General features: G+C 33.9%; 1 long non-coding RNA gene across 1 annotated transcript; it reads left to right on the top strand.

Annotated features, from left to right (window-relative positions):
• Positions 1–9,492: 9,492 nt before the first annotated feature.
• Positions 9,493–13,003, top strand: LOC134251002 (uncharacterized). Its single transcript, XR_009988644.1, has 3 exons — positions 9,493–9,548; positions 11,801–11,941; positions 12,939–13,003. It is a non-coding gene; the product is annotated as an uncharacterized LOC134251002 (long non-coding RNA).
• Positions 13,004–13,643: the final 640 nt, after the last annotated feature.

The following is a 13,643-nucleotide window of genomic DNA, read 5'->3' as shown; positions in this document are numbered from 1 at the left end:
TTAACTGACCTACCAGACCTTGTGGTCCCTGACATATTTTGTGTTGGTACATGTTTGGTGCAAATAAACATATCCTGACTAAGTAATTGAGTATTTTCATCATCACATGGATTATGACTAGAATGATCAACATTATCATTGTTTTGACAATCATATTGTTCATATGGTGTAAATTGTTCATTTGATTGCAAAATACGTCTGCGATTTCTGCGGTATACATGTCCATTTTCAGTTTGAACTAAGTATGACCTCGGAGCCACTTGGTCTAGCACCTTGCCACAGTTATCCCAATCCTTGTCGTTATGATCCCGAAGACAACGGTTTGTACTGGACTCAACGGCGATAGTTCTTTCGTGTTTCTGTCATGATACTGTTTTTGTTTGAGTTTCTGTTACATCTTTGCTCTTTCATAAGACTCGGTTAAATTGTTTCCACGGCGACTATCAGCCATTGGTAAGTTCGAACGCAGTTTACGTCCATTGTTCAGTATATCGGCTGGTGATTTCCCATCGAGTATAGGAGTTGCACGGTAGATGAGTAGACTCACGTGGAAATCTGATCCATCATCTGCTGATTTTTTTTTAATAGGCCTTTTACAATACCTACGGTTTTCTCGACTAACCCATGCGATTTTGGGTATAATGGACTTGATGTATGATGCTGAAAGTCATATGACTTTGCAAATTCGCTGAATTCAGCTGACTTGAATTGTGGCCCATTATCACTGAATACTATCTTACGTATGCCTTGGCCTGCAAACACATATTTCATTGCATTAATGACTGAATGACTTGACACACTGTGCAAACGACACACTTCTGGATAATTGGAATAGTAATCACACAACACAAGATAATTTTCTCCATTGAATACACACAAATCTGCTCCCACTTTTCCCCACGGATAATTGCATACATTATGTGGTTTAAGCGGTTCGGACTGTTGTTTTGGACGGAATTTGATACATGTTGAACATGAATCCACCATTTCCTTGATTTGTGCATACATTCAGGCCAATACATCACTTGTTTGGCTCGATTTCTACATTTTTCGATACCAAGGTGACCTGTATGGATTTTGGTAAGCATCTCTTTTCGTAATGAGACTGGAATAACAATGCGGTCGGTCTTCATGATGATTCCATCACATAAACTCAACTCTGTCCGTATGTTCCAGTATGCTGAGACTTCCTTAGGGCATTCAGTGCGCGTTTCTGGAAATCCTGTTACAATTACTTCTGCTAGTAACTGCAATTTCGGGTCATGTTGAGTTTCCTCGCGAATCTTCTGTAGCCTACGATCTGATATGGGTAGGCTCTTAATGACAGAGTCAACATACACTTTTAGATCCTCTTCCTGTTCTGATTTGGTCAGTTTCATTGACATAGCCGTTCCTCTTGACAACGCATCAGCGGTATGCATGAATTTTCCAGGTGTGCAGCCAATACGTAGATCGTATTTCTGTACCCTCAGCAGCAGTCTTTGTAATCGTAGTTGACAGTCATTCAGAGACTTCTTAAAAATGCTCACTCGGGGATTATGATCGGTCTCCACTTCTACTACCTGTCCAAGTATGTACTGGTGGAAGTGTTCACATGTAAATGATATGGCTAACATTTCTTTTCGATCTGCGCGTATCTTGTTTCTGCATCAGATATAACTCGCGATGCATTAGCCACCGGCATCCACTCATTATCATGCCTCTGTAAGAGCACGGCTCCTAGTCCAAAACTAGAGGCGTCTGAAGAGATTTTAATCTCTTTGTTCGGGTCAAAGAACTTAAGTACTTGTTAGTATGGCCTTTAGCTCCTCAAATGATTTTTGCTCAACTGTAGTCCACTGAAATTGGTTTTTATCCTCTGTGAGATTGCGCTAAACTTGTGTTTTCGACGACAAGTCTGGAACATATCTTGCCTGGTAGTTCAACATGCCTTGAAAGCTTTGTACATCTTTTATACATTTTGGAGTCTCAAAGTTTATTATGGCCTTGACCTTGGCCTCGTCCGGCTTGATTCCTTCTGCCGATATAATGTCACCGACGAATATAAGTTCCTTGACTCCAAATACGCATTTTTCGCGATTCAATTTGAGATTTGCTTTGCGCGATGCATCAAACACCTGCTGTAGTCGTTGATTATGTCTCTTGAAGCGTTGAGCCCCCCAGACAATGATGCCATCCATCATTGTTGTGCACCCTGGTGTGATCGTATATCATGTGAATGGTCCTGTGATATATCACAGGCGATGATGAGATACCAAACAGTAGGCGCAGAAATCAATACCTTCCGAATGGTGCATTGAAACAGGTAAGTTTTGAGGAATTCTGATCCAGTTTCATTTGCCAAAATCCAGTGCAAGCATCCAGTTTACTGAAATAATGTGCATTCTTGAACTTCGCATGAATCTCATCTCGAGTTTGCAGCTTGTAATGTTCTCTCTGTATTGCTTTGTTCAACTGAATTGGATCCAGACACACGCGGATCTTTCCGTCTTTTTTCGGAACGATTACAATCGGACTCACCCAATCTGTATGCTCGGTTTCTTTGCATATGACGCCCATATCCTCCATGCGTTTAAGTTCATCTTGGAGCTTTTCATGTAAAGCGAAAGGTATTTTACGACATGGACTCACTACTGGTGTCATGTCTGGATCTATGGATAATTTATGTTCACCCGGTAAACATCCTAATCCTTTGAACAAGTCATATTGTTTTGATCAACATATTGTTTTGTGCAGCGGTGTCTGTAATCTTTGTGCAGTTTTCTATGGTATATGTGTGTTTTACTAGGCCTAACTTCCTTAACTATGACAAAGTAGACCTTAGCTGCTTTGTCCTGATGAGAAACGTCCAGAGCACATGCTCCTAGGACCGGAATACTATGCTTGCTGTATGACATAAGCTGTATATTTGTCTTGTGGAGTTTTAGCTTCCATCGTAGGCTGTGATACTGTTTCTCCAACAGGATGTTGACTTGACTACCTGTATCCAGTTTGTAGTTGATTCCTTTGCGATTGGTGCTTAGAGTTACACGCCACTCCTCTGGTTTGTCGGAATGAACTGTCTCCAGAGCGTCGATGAAGAAAGCTTGTTCATCCTGAATGTCATGAATGTGTTTCTTTTTCTGCATTTTCTTTCTAGTACTATTTTGTTTGCCTTTTGATCTACAGACTTTGGCGAAGTGATTTGCACCGTTACACTTTTTGCAGATTTTTTGCAGTCTTATGTGAATCATCGTATCCACACCGTCCACAAATTTTACCTTGTTTAGATACCCGTACGTTTTTGTCTTTGGGTTCGGTACCAACAGCATGGACTTAATTCTGAGGTAGGGACAATACTTTTTATTTGTTCCTTTGTAAGATTCTGCAACTCCACAGGTTGCAAGTGCTTTGTCTAATGTGTGATCTACTGTACGTAGAAGTCTCTCTTTAAGTGCGTTATCTGGGACACCACAAATTATTCTGTCACGTATTAGAGAATCTGCTAAATCTCCAAACGCACAGTTTTTTGCCATAGTTTGTAATTCCGTCACATAGTGGTCTATTTTCTCATCGGACCTTTGCACCCTCGTGAAGAACTTATGTCTCTAATACGTAGTATTACGTTTTGGTGTGCAATACGCCTCAAATTTATCGAGTATTTTCTTTAATTTAAACTCTTCACCCTCATCAAATACAAAGGGGTTATAAACTTGAACTTCCTGTTCTCCTACTTACGTGTAGGAAAATGCATGATTTTTGTTTTTCACCTTTTTCGGACGCACCTGTAGCTGTCATGTAAACATCAAACCTCTGTTTGAACTTCTTCCAATTTTCAGCCACATTCCCCGTGAGCGAAAGGACTCATGGTGGTTCCAGTTTATCCATTGTACACTTCTGACACCATGTGTTATGGTTAAAGTGGTCCTATAAGGCTTTTATTAGCCTGTAGAAACAACATAAGAATGGCGTCGGCTTTTAATTCTGTGTTCCTTCACATAATTGATGACGTAATAGTAATACGCAAAGGGGCAAAATTCAAAACATATAAATGATACATCTGTTGTAACGATGATGAGCACTTGTGCCCGATAAAATTTGATACATTTTTTTCAGTTCAAGTGGTTCACAGTGTTTTTGTTTAATGTAATTGTAAGGAAACTGTTTGTTGCAATTGACGTCCAGGTATTATTCGTTAAAGCTGGTTTACGATTTTTGTACACTTTTCGCTCCTAGACTTATAGAACTAAGAGGCGGTATTTTGTCAGTTGGTGCAAGGATGGACATCTGTTTTTAAAGCCTTTGTATTTAGCCATTTGTATTGGCCTGTATTGGCATGTAATTAAGGGGGCCGACTATAGTTTCCATTGCGCAATATTTCGCGCATCATAGTAAAATGAAGCGTATTTACTGTTTTAATGAAACTTTTTTCGCTTAATTATTAAAATTAAACAAAATTAAGAAATTATAGGTATAAAAATGTAAAAAAAAAATTGATATATCTGATTTTTTAACCGATTTTGCAATTGATAGGTAGGTTGACGTCATTGCAGTGTGTTTTTGACGGTATGATAATCTGTACCTCTTAAAGAAAGGGGTAATAAAAGTATTATTAAAGAAAAAAAGTAATAAACATACGCGCTTAAAACATAGAAATTTGAGAATATCTTTATTATGTTTTCATGTGAATCCATTTTGTAGGTCATATTTTGTAGTACTCTATAAATATAGTAATGTTTTGTATTTTGAGATGCCCCCTCTTGTAACAAGACGGTAGAATTCTGTGTTTCTTATATATATTGTATGATATAAAATTCCTCATCAAATATTATAGTTTGAACAAAATGTCTATTGTAGTATTTGTAGAATTTGCTTTAAAGTTCCAAAAATTGGCATTTTCCTATATAATCCTATAGTAAATGTACCTGTATTTTGAGACGGTCCCTCAAAAATACCTGGACGGTAGATTTCACCCAAACTTTGCATTTACACTGAAGATAATGTAAGTTATATATGGTATAAAAATGAAGAGTTTCGCTATTGTAGTTTTCACACAATAAAACTATAGTCGGCCCCCTTAAATGGTTCACCGTAAACATTGATGTTCACGAAATAACTACATCTGCCATGGAAATAAATGAAACCTGAAGTGCTTGACCTAACAAAATTTTTGTTGATTGGTTAAGACATTCTTTGTTAAGGTTTGTAAATTTAGGCCATCCTTATTTGTTAATTTTGTATTTCATTTAAGTGGTTTGTCAAGAGCGAGGATGTTCGTAACACATGACAACACAAAAATGTTATTTACAGATGTATAAAATTTCTTCCTCCTTGAAATACTTCACCTTAAATAAACTTTGTCTTCAAAAAAAGTATTTCTTCTCTTAGGTAAGTTTTCATTTACAAGTTGCATTTTTAAATCAGAGGTAGCGTTATACAAATTTTAAAAATTCTTGCAAAATTAGCAATTTTGACATCAGTTTTTCTGAAAATATTTGACGCATTCTGTGACTATATATTGACTTTGTAAAACTTACGTCCCTTGTGATAGAAAGGCTTACACCCCAAAGGTAAATGTTTGAACAATTAAATCTACAAAACTTTTTATGTACTTTACCGGAATTCGGAGTCATCTATCCTGAAAAGTCTGAATTTATGTTGAAGATCATTTTAAGTCAATTAACCTGTACCTAAGTTATTCGACTTTAGTCTCTAACTTTCTTATTTTAATGAGTGTGTGGCCAACCATTTGTACAATCTAATCTGTGCATTAACATCTTAGTATAGTTGTGTATTTTAATATTGCAATGGCAGTTTTAAAAGAGATTTGCTACCTAAATCTGAACGAAATACGCTCACAGGTTATCTTTCATCTCAGGGTGAGCATGTAAACATGTTGCGAATAAAATATGGGGATTCCTTCACCACCGCCCACTGTCCATAGTTTTTGAGATAGGCAGAACGTATTTGAAAGAATGCAGGCATAGTTAGGTTGATTGTATGTACATGGGTACTTGAAAAGATTTTTTTTTCTTTTGTATGCTTAAATGGTGGTTTCAAGTAGAAAACTATTGATGTCTGAACTCTATTGTGTAGTTATTGAACTTCTCTAGGTCAAATTTAGATATTCAAATGGCAATGTTAAAAGTTTAATATATGCCCCATTACGGTGTTTGTAAAGTATGGGACCCTGTGTCTATGTTCTATTGTGTCTGTCTGTGCGGTGGAGCACTGTCTGATGTTTGTCTGCTGTATCGTGTAAGAGACATATAATGTTTTGTAAATACGTTGAATATATTTAATCTGTAAATACGTTACCCAGATTTGTATATTTTGGCAAAAGGACTTTAGTCATAGTTTTTTCCCTAAAGTCTAAAATTCTGGTGACAAAATAAATGAGAAAGGTTGTTGTAGGGAGGCCGGTTCGCGAATTATTATTCTCGTGATTTGACGTTAGAGAGACGTCTGTATGTAGTTCCAGTACTCCCGAAATCTACAGGGCAAAATAAGGCAAAAATGAGCCAAGAGTTTACTAATTTACAATAAACATACCTTTCTCAAAAGACGTTCATTTTGTCAACAGATAATTTAAGCTTTAAATGAAAAGTAGGGGTAGATGCATCGAAGGCCTTTTGTGTAATTAGCCAGGGAACAGGTGCTTGGTCACATTTACATTAAAATGGCCATGTTTTAAGTAAAACATTATATGTCTCTTACAATTCAAAGAATATACTGTGTTGGTAACAATCAAATATATATACATTTTACATAAAATGATCAGTGTTTTATATACCTTTACATTTTAGAATTATTTGACAAATAATAAACTTTTAACAATAACTGCCATTTGAATATACAAATTTAAAAGACGTAGTTCAAAAACAATAACAATAATCTCTATAATAATAAAAAGTTTTCTACTTGAAACCACCATTTAAGCATACAAAAGAAAAAAAAAAGATTTATAGGAAGAGAGGAAACTCTTGTTTCATTCTTTCATTAAATGACAACGTTCAGCTTAGCAAAAACTATGGACAGTGGGCGGTTGGTGAAGGAATTTTTTTTTATTCGCAACATTTTCAGCTCACCTGAGATGAAAGCTCAAGTGAGGTTTTCTCATCACATTTTGTGCGTAATCCGTCTGAAAACTTTCTTACTTTTTAAAATTTCGAATTCTTCTCCAGATCCACTCAACTTATTATATTTGTACAAATGGTTGGCCACACACTCATTCAAAGGGTAAATTATTTAGATAAAGTGAAACTTAGGTGGGATGTCTTTTTTTAAAATGATCTTCCCCCCCCCCCTGGAAAAAAATTCTGATGGTAAAATATTAAAAATGGGAGTGTAGATTTTGTGTAATCGAAGATTATAATTCGGGGTGAACGCATTAGTAGGAATCGATAAAGTTTTAAAAGAATATAAAAAATCCTGGATATATTCAAAAAACTCATACCATAAAAAGTTTTATACAATAATTTTTATTAAACATGTATACCTACCTCAAAAACTTTTAACCAACCTAGTTTTTCAAACAAAGGCTTAGATAGACAAAGTTTGTCAGGTGCTGCATCAGAATAATTCAAGCAGGCCGTTTCTAACATTTATGACATTTTTCAATGTTGCATGTGGACGGCCATTACACATGTATGCTTGACAAAGTTTTCTCACTTAAATGAAATACAAAATTTTATGGACAAATAACTTGTATCTCTAAATTTACAAACTGCATCAACATACCAATTATACTGAAGAAATTGATCTATCTGAATACTTCAGGTTTTATTTATTTCCATGGCAGATGTCAGTTATTTTTGCATCAATGTTTACGGTGAACATTTAAGGGGGCCGACTATAGTTTTATTGTGTGAAAACTAAAATAGCGAAACTCTTCATTTTTATATCATATATAACTTACATTAACATTAGTGAATATGTAAAGTTTAGGTGAAATCTACCGTCCAGGTATTTTTGACAGGCATTCTCAAAATACAGGTACATTTACTATAGGATTATATAGGAAAATGCCAATTTTTAGCACTTTAAAGCAAATTATACAAATACTACAATAGACATTTTGTTCAAACTATAATATTTGATGAGGAATACTATATCATACAATATATGTAAGAAACACACAATTCTACCGTCTTGTTACAAGAGGGGGCATCTCAAAATACAAAACATTCTACTAATTTTTTTAGAGTTTGACAAAATATGACCTACAAAATGGATTTACATGAAAACATAATAAAATGTTTCAGGTATTCTCAAATTTTTATGTTTTAAATTTCGCGTATGTTTATTACTTTTTCTTTAATAATACTTTTATTACCCCTTTCTTTAAGAGGTACAGATTATCATACCGTCAAAAACACACTGCAATGACGTCAACCTACCTATCAATTGCAAGAATCGGTTAAAAATCAATATATCAAATTTTTTTTACATTTTTATACTTATAATTTCTTAATTTTGTTTAATTTTAATAATTAAGCGAAAAAAATGTGCATTAAAATAGTAAATTCGCTTCATTTTACTATGGTGCGTGAAATATTGCGCAATGGAAACTATAGTCTGCCTCCTTAATCATGATCTCTTTTATTGTGTACACATAAGCATACATTTTGATTTGTCTGTGTTCAGTATCATTGGATTCTGTAAACAAGAGTTTTCAATTTCACGTAATTCAGAATTTTTATGTGTTTCAATATTATATTCATTGCTGTTATGTATTTGCAGAGTTGGATCGTCTGCAAACATATGAATATTAGAGTAATTAAGACATACAGGAAGATCATTTATATACAATAAAAATAGTAGTGGTCCTAAAATGGATCCAGTGGCACCCCTGCTGTGATAGGCAAAGGAGATACGGGAAGAATATGTGCCAATTTTTTACAATTTGGATCCTTTCGTTTAAATAAGACTGTTGTAATGCAGCTTAAAATCGTGTTATTTAACTATCTAATAAGGGTATGTTATATCTTTATCATTAATAATAAGGAAAGAAACGGATAAGTATAAGTTTTTAGCTTCCGCCTATTACATTTGCTTTGTTGACCTTTCGACCTCTCAAGATGTTGGCCCCGTTTCATGGTACTCCAAATGGATGTATCTTAAACTAAGGGCACACAACCCGCTAAATCATATTCGACCCCCTTCCCAATCTTTATCTTCTGATACGTTTCATGCTTGAGAGAAGAACGAACGACAGCACATAAACAAATCGGGTTCAATATTTGATTAGCACGGGGTCCTGAAGCAATCTTTAGAAATACTACGAGCAGGGCCCTGCTACGAGGGACAAAATGGTTCAAGTAAGTAATTATGCTTAAGAATTATTGAGCAGGTACATAGCTACTGAGGAACTAAATTAATCTTTTCAATAATCTTGTATAAAATAGAAGAAAAGAGGTATGTAACTCCTTTTATCAATTGTTTATTTATTATGTACTATATTCGCGTAATAATCTAACATAAGACCATTCAGCGTAAATTAATGTCAACAAACCCACGTGGAGCAGAAATGAATGGAAGTGACAGGCCTTCTCTTCAAAATAAGCAAGGTAACTCACGCTTTGTGATTAGCCTATTTTTTATTGTTATTCTTATATTTTATTGTTATACCCCCGCAAACGAAGTTTAGGGGGGTATATTGGAATCACCTTGTCTGTCTGTCTGTCCGTCTGTCTGTCAGTCTGTAGACAAGATTTTGTCCCGACCATTTCTCAGAAACTATTGGATGGATTTGTCTGAAAATTTGTACACTTATTATTCACCATGTGAAGGTGTGCACCTGGGATTTTCATCATGATTGGATGATTTTTCTGCATTTTACAGGCGTTTTTTCTTTTTTATTTTGTGATTTTGTTTGGCTCATAACTAGTAAACTATTAGACTTACAATCATCAAACTTGGACAATTTATGCATCTTGGGTAGACGGCGTGTCACGACCTATTTCAAGGTCACAGTGACCTTTAATTTAAGTGATATTTTAAAAAAAATTAAGTCTTTAAAATTTTAAATTTCATAATCCTAAAGAATGTAAAAATATAGTTGTATCCTTATTAAAAAATGTTAAATTAAGTAAAAACTTATTTTTTCATCATATACTTTACAGCAAATTCTGTAACAAATGTTAATCATTTGAGAGGAATTCATTTTGCCCCATGGGCATAATTATCAAGCACTGGTCAAGGAGAATTTTTGATAGCAGAAATGTGCATGTCAAATTAGAGAGAAATTAATGAGTTCATTGTCGGGAGTTAACTGGCAAGAGCATCATGCAGTATTATCTTAATTTATCTCTTGGGAGTTGGGCAAAAAGAAATGGCCTTATAGTTGCTTGTGTTAATTAAGAGTTCTTGATGACTGTAGTTCAGATAAAGATCTTTCAATCGGTGTAATGTAATTAAAACAAATTGATGTTTTAGTGTATGATTAAAACTGAATTAGTATTGTATAATATAATTAAAATTAATTAAAAATGTGTTCATTGAGAAAAAAAATTACATTCCAATTTTTATATATTTGCAACAAATTGTAGTCATGTCTCACTTAGAATTTTATAGTCTAAAGAATAATTAATTTTTGATTTTTTTTTAATGAGACTGTACTCAATTCTTTACTGTATACAGGGAAATTTTCGTCCCCGTTTTATTTTCGCCCCTTTCGCCCTACCCTCATTTGGGCGAATTTAAAACGGGGCAAATTCAAATAATACAGTATAATTATTTAAACAAAACTATGACTGGGCAAATTTAAAACGGGGCAAAATTGTTTGCAAGTGTGAACAGGCGAAAATAAGACGGGGCGAAAATAACCCTGTATACAGTATTTCCTTATGCCAAATGGCACATCAGACAGATACATGTACATTGTATTATAAACAAGGTATACATATATTCAGATCTTTCAATTGTATAATAAATGTCTACATACATATCATGAACTACGAACAGTTTAATAAATCTTTTCTTCGTTGTAAAGCACTGAACAAAAATTTTCCCAATTTAGACATTTCTTTAACATTTTGTACACTTAACAATTGTATCAATTTAAAGACACTAGGTTTTTTAACATAATACTGTTTTATATATTGTAGCATTTCCATTATTTCATAAAATATGCAATAAACAATTTAAAGCTACAGATGGATATTTGTTAAGCTCTAACACAGCCAGTTTAGAATTATATGATGTACTTTTTGTTTTAATTAATCCCTACACTCTAAGTCTCTTAGAGATGTATATGTACAATATTTTAAACATGATAAGAAATGGAAATTAGATCATTGAAATCTGTGTCATTCTGTTAATCAAGGTTACTTGATTTTCTTGCACCCTAACCAATTTATGATTATTGAACAATATTTGATGGGCGTATCATGCTGTGGCGGGGCACTTTTTTAGACAATAGTGAACACCTCTAACTAGATCCATTAAATATTTCTGAATTGGCACCTACTCTGAAAAACCCAGCGGGGGTATTTGTCCCTATTGGACAGTTCTAGTTTTAACTTGAAAATGTCGCCCCCCCTATGCAGGCATGCTTTAGATTATATATGATAGCTGTTATGGTAGGGTCTTATCGAACGAACTGGTACTCTATAATTAATTACCATGATTACATGCCTGGGAAAAATTATTTGAGGAATTATCATGCCGAGATAGTGTATACTATACACTATCTCGGCATGATAATACATTTATATATCCATTCTCTAATGTAAATACATGTTTGTTGAAGGATGGACCAAAATGTAAAATTTGGACAGAAATTAAGACGCAAGCATAAGAACTACATATTGTATTTTAGTCTGTATAGATGTGTCCCTACGGAGGCAGCTAACAGAAAGTGGGATATAATTAAGATTGCATTGTGAATTTGTTCTGTGTCCCCTCTTATAAATGGCAGAAGAAAACTCAACTCAGCACAACCAGAAACACTTTTCTGAAGGTGAATACATCAATTTATTATATTTCTAGTGGAAAAATTTTTCATAAGTCATGATACATATTTTTGATAGTATAACAAATTGTCTTATGTTTTGAGATAGAAAAAAAACCAACAATATACTATGGAAGTCAAGTCGATCAATATTTGGTAATCGCTTACTCTGGCTTTTTCCCAATTGTATAGAAAGTTACATGGTAAAATGTAGATAAAAGTTTGATCTTGATCGTAGATAAATTAAGCTCTATTAACCCAAAGAGCTGATTTTATCATGTTTATCAATGTAATACATGTACAAATAATTATCAATACCATTGGGAAAAAATTTTGGTACTAAAATTAGTTATCAAATAAAATACAAATGCATAATACACCAAAAATTACAAAAGGTTGTTTTAATATTGGATTTATTTGACAAACTGCTGAGTACATATGTAGGTTATATAACTTGCGAAAGAGAGGGGACGGATGTTGTTGGTCAGGATCGCTAGTCTTATATCATTCGTTGGTTGTTTCCAGTATATACACTAAACTTACTACTTTCAGCAGTTTTAAATCTATTGTTTTTTCTATATACCCACTTCACTCTTGAAGTTGGTATAGTGGCATTAATTTCTTTGCATGTCAGATTTCACCGAATGAATAAATGTAGATCAAGGCGATAACGGGTGTTTAACAGCTAGATGTATAGATGAAGACATGCTAATTACCATTTGCCTGTTTGAGTTATTATTGATAAGGTTTTAATAAAAAATATGTACATTGATATAAGAAATAATATGTATCCGAGTAACCGAGAACCTATTTTTAGTAATGGATACTTGGACGTTTATCGAGTACCCGGTAAAATTTACTTCCCTAGTAAATATACTAAAATACATCGTAAAAGGTTATTTGAAGTCCTTAATTTCATTTATTTTAAGTCAGATACATTGTAAAATATTTTTTGTTAAATAAACATTATGAGATATTAATTTTTTTTCAATAATACACTTTGTAGAAAATTCTGCCAAGAGACAGTTGTGAGGGGAATTTTGTAGATAATCTCCAGAAAAGAAATCACCACTGGTATTGGCGTGTATGTCTACAAAATTTAACAATCATCAAAGACAAATTTACCACAAGAATAAAAATAAAATTGTCTGGCGTTCAAGGACTTGCCATGGTAGAAGCTGTCCTGAAAAAACATTCCATTTATTATGGACATAATGACACAGGGTTCACCTGTCATCAGCATTAGAGACCTGTGATTTGTTCTACCTGGATCATAGTTACGTGTATTGAATGAAAACAATTCATAGAACCACAAACACATTGTAAATCTATGCAAGGTCTTTTATATATGTTGCATTCTTGTTTAATTAACTGTTTTTAACAAGACTTATTTTCATTGGTACTAAAACTTAATATACATAAAGAAACCAAAATGCAGTTGTGATATTTATTGTTTTCTTTTACTCATTAGTACTCGTCTTCGTGTGAAATTTTATAATTATCCATTTCTTGTTCCCAAAAACCATATCTTTCAAATTTTATGTATTGCAACTTGCATTTCAATTTTAACTTGTCGAATTCTACTTAACAAAAACTAGAGGTACTGTGAGCAACGAGCTCACTATTGAAACCCCTGCCTCCCATATGATTATAATGGAAAAGTCCATGTTTTGCTTTGACCAGGAATCCCACACTATGTGTTGGATCAAAA

This window comes from Saccostrea cucullata, unplaced genomic scaffold, assembly GCF_032062105.1.
Source record: "Saccostrea cucullata isolate Sc308-1 unplaced genomic scaffold, CSIRO_AGI_Scuc_v1 ctg2370, whole genome shotgun sequence".
Classification (NCBI taxonomy): Eukaryota; Metazoa; Mollusca; class Bivalvia; order Ostreida; family Ostreidae; genus Saccostrea; species Saccostrea cuccullata.
The sequence above is the reverse complement of the archived record's forward strand: the minus strand, read 5'-3'. Positions and strand labels throughout refer to the sequence as shown.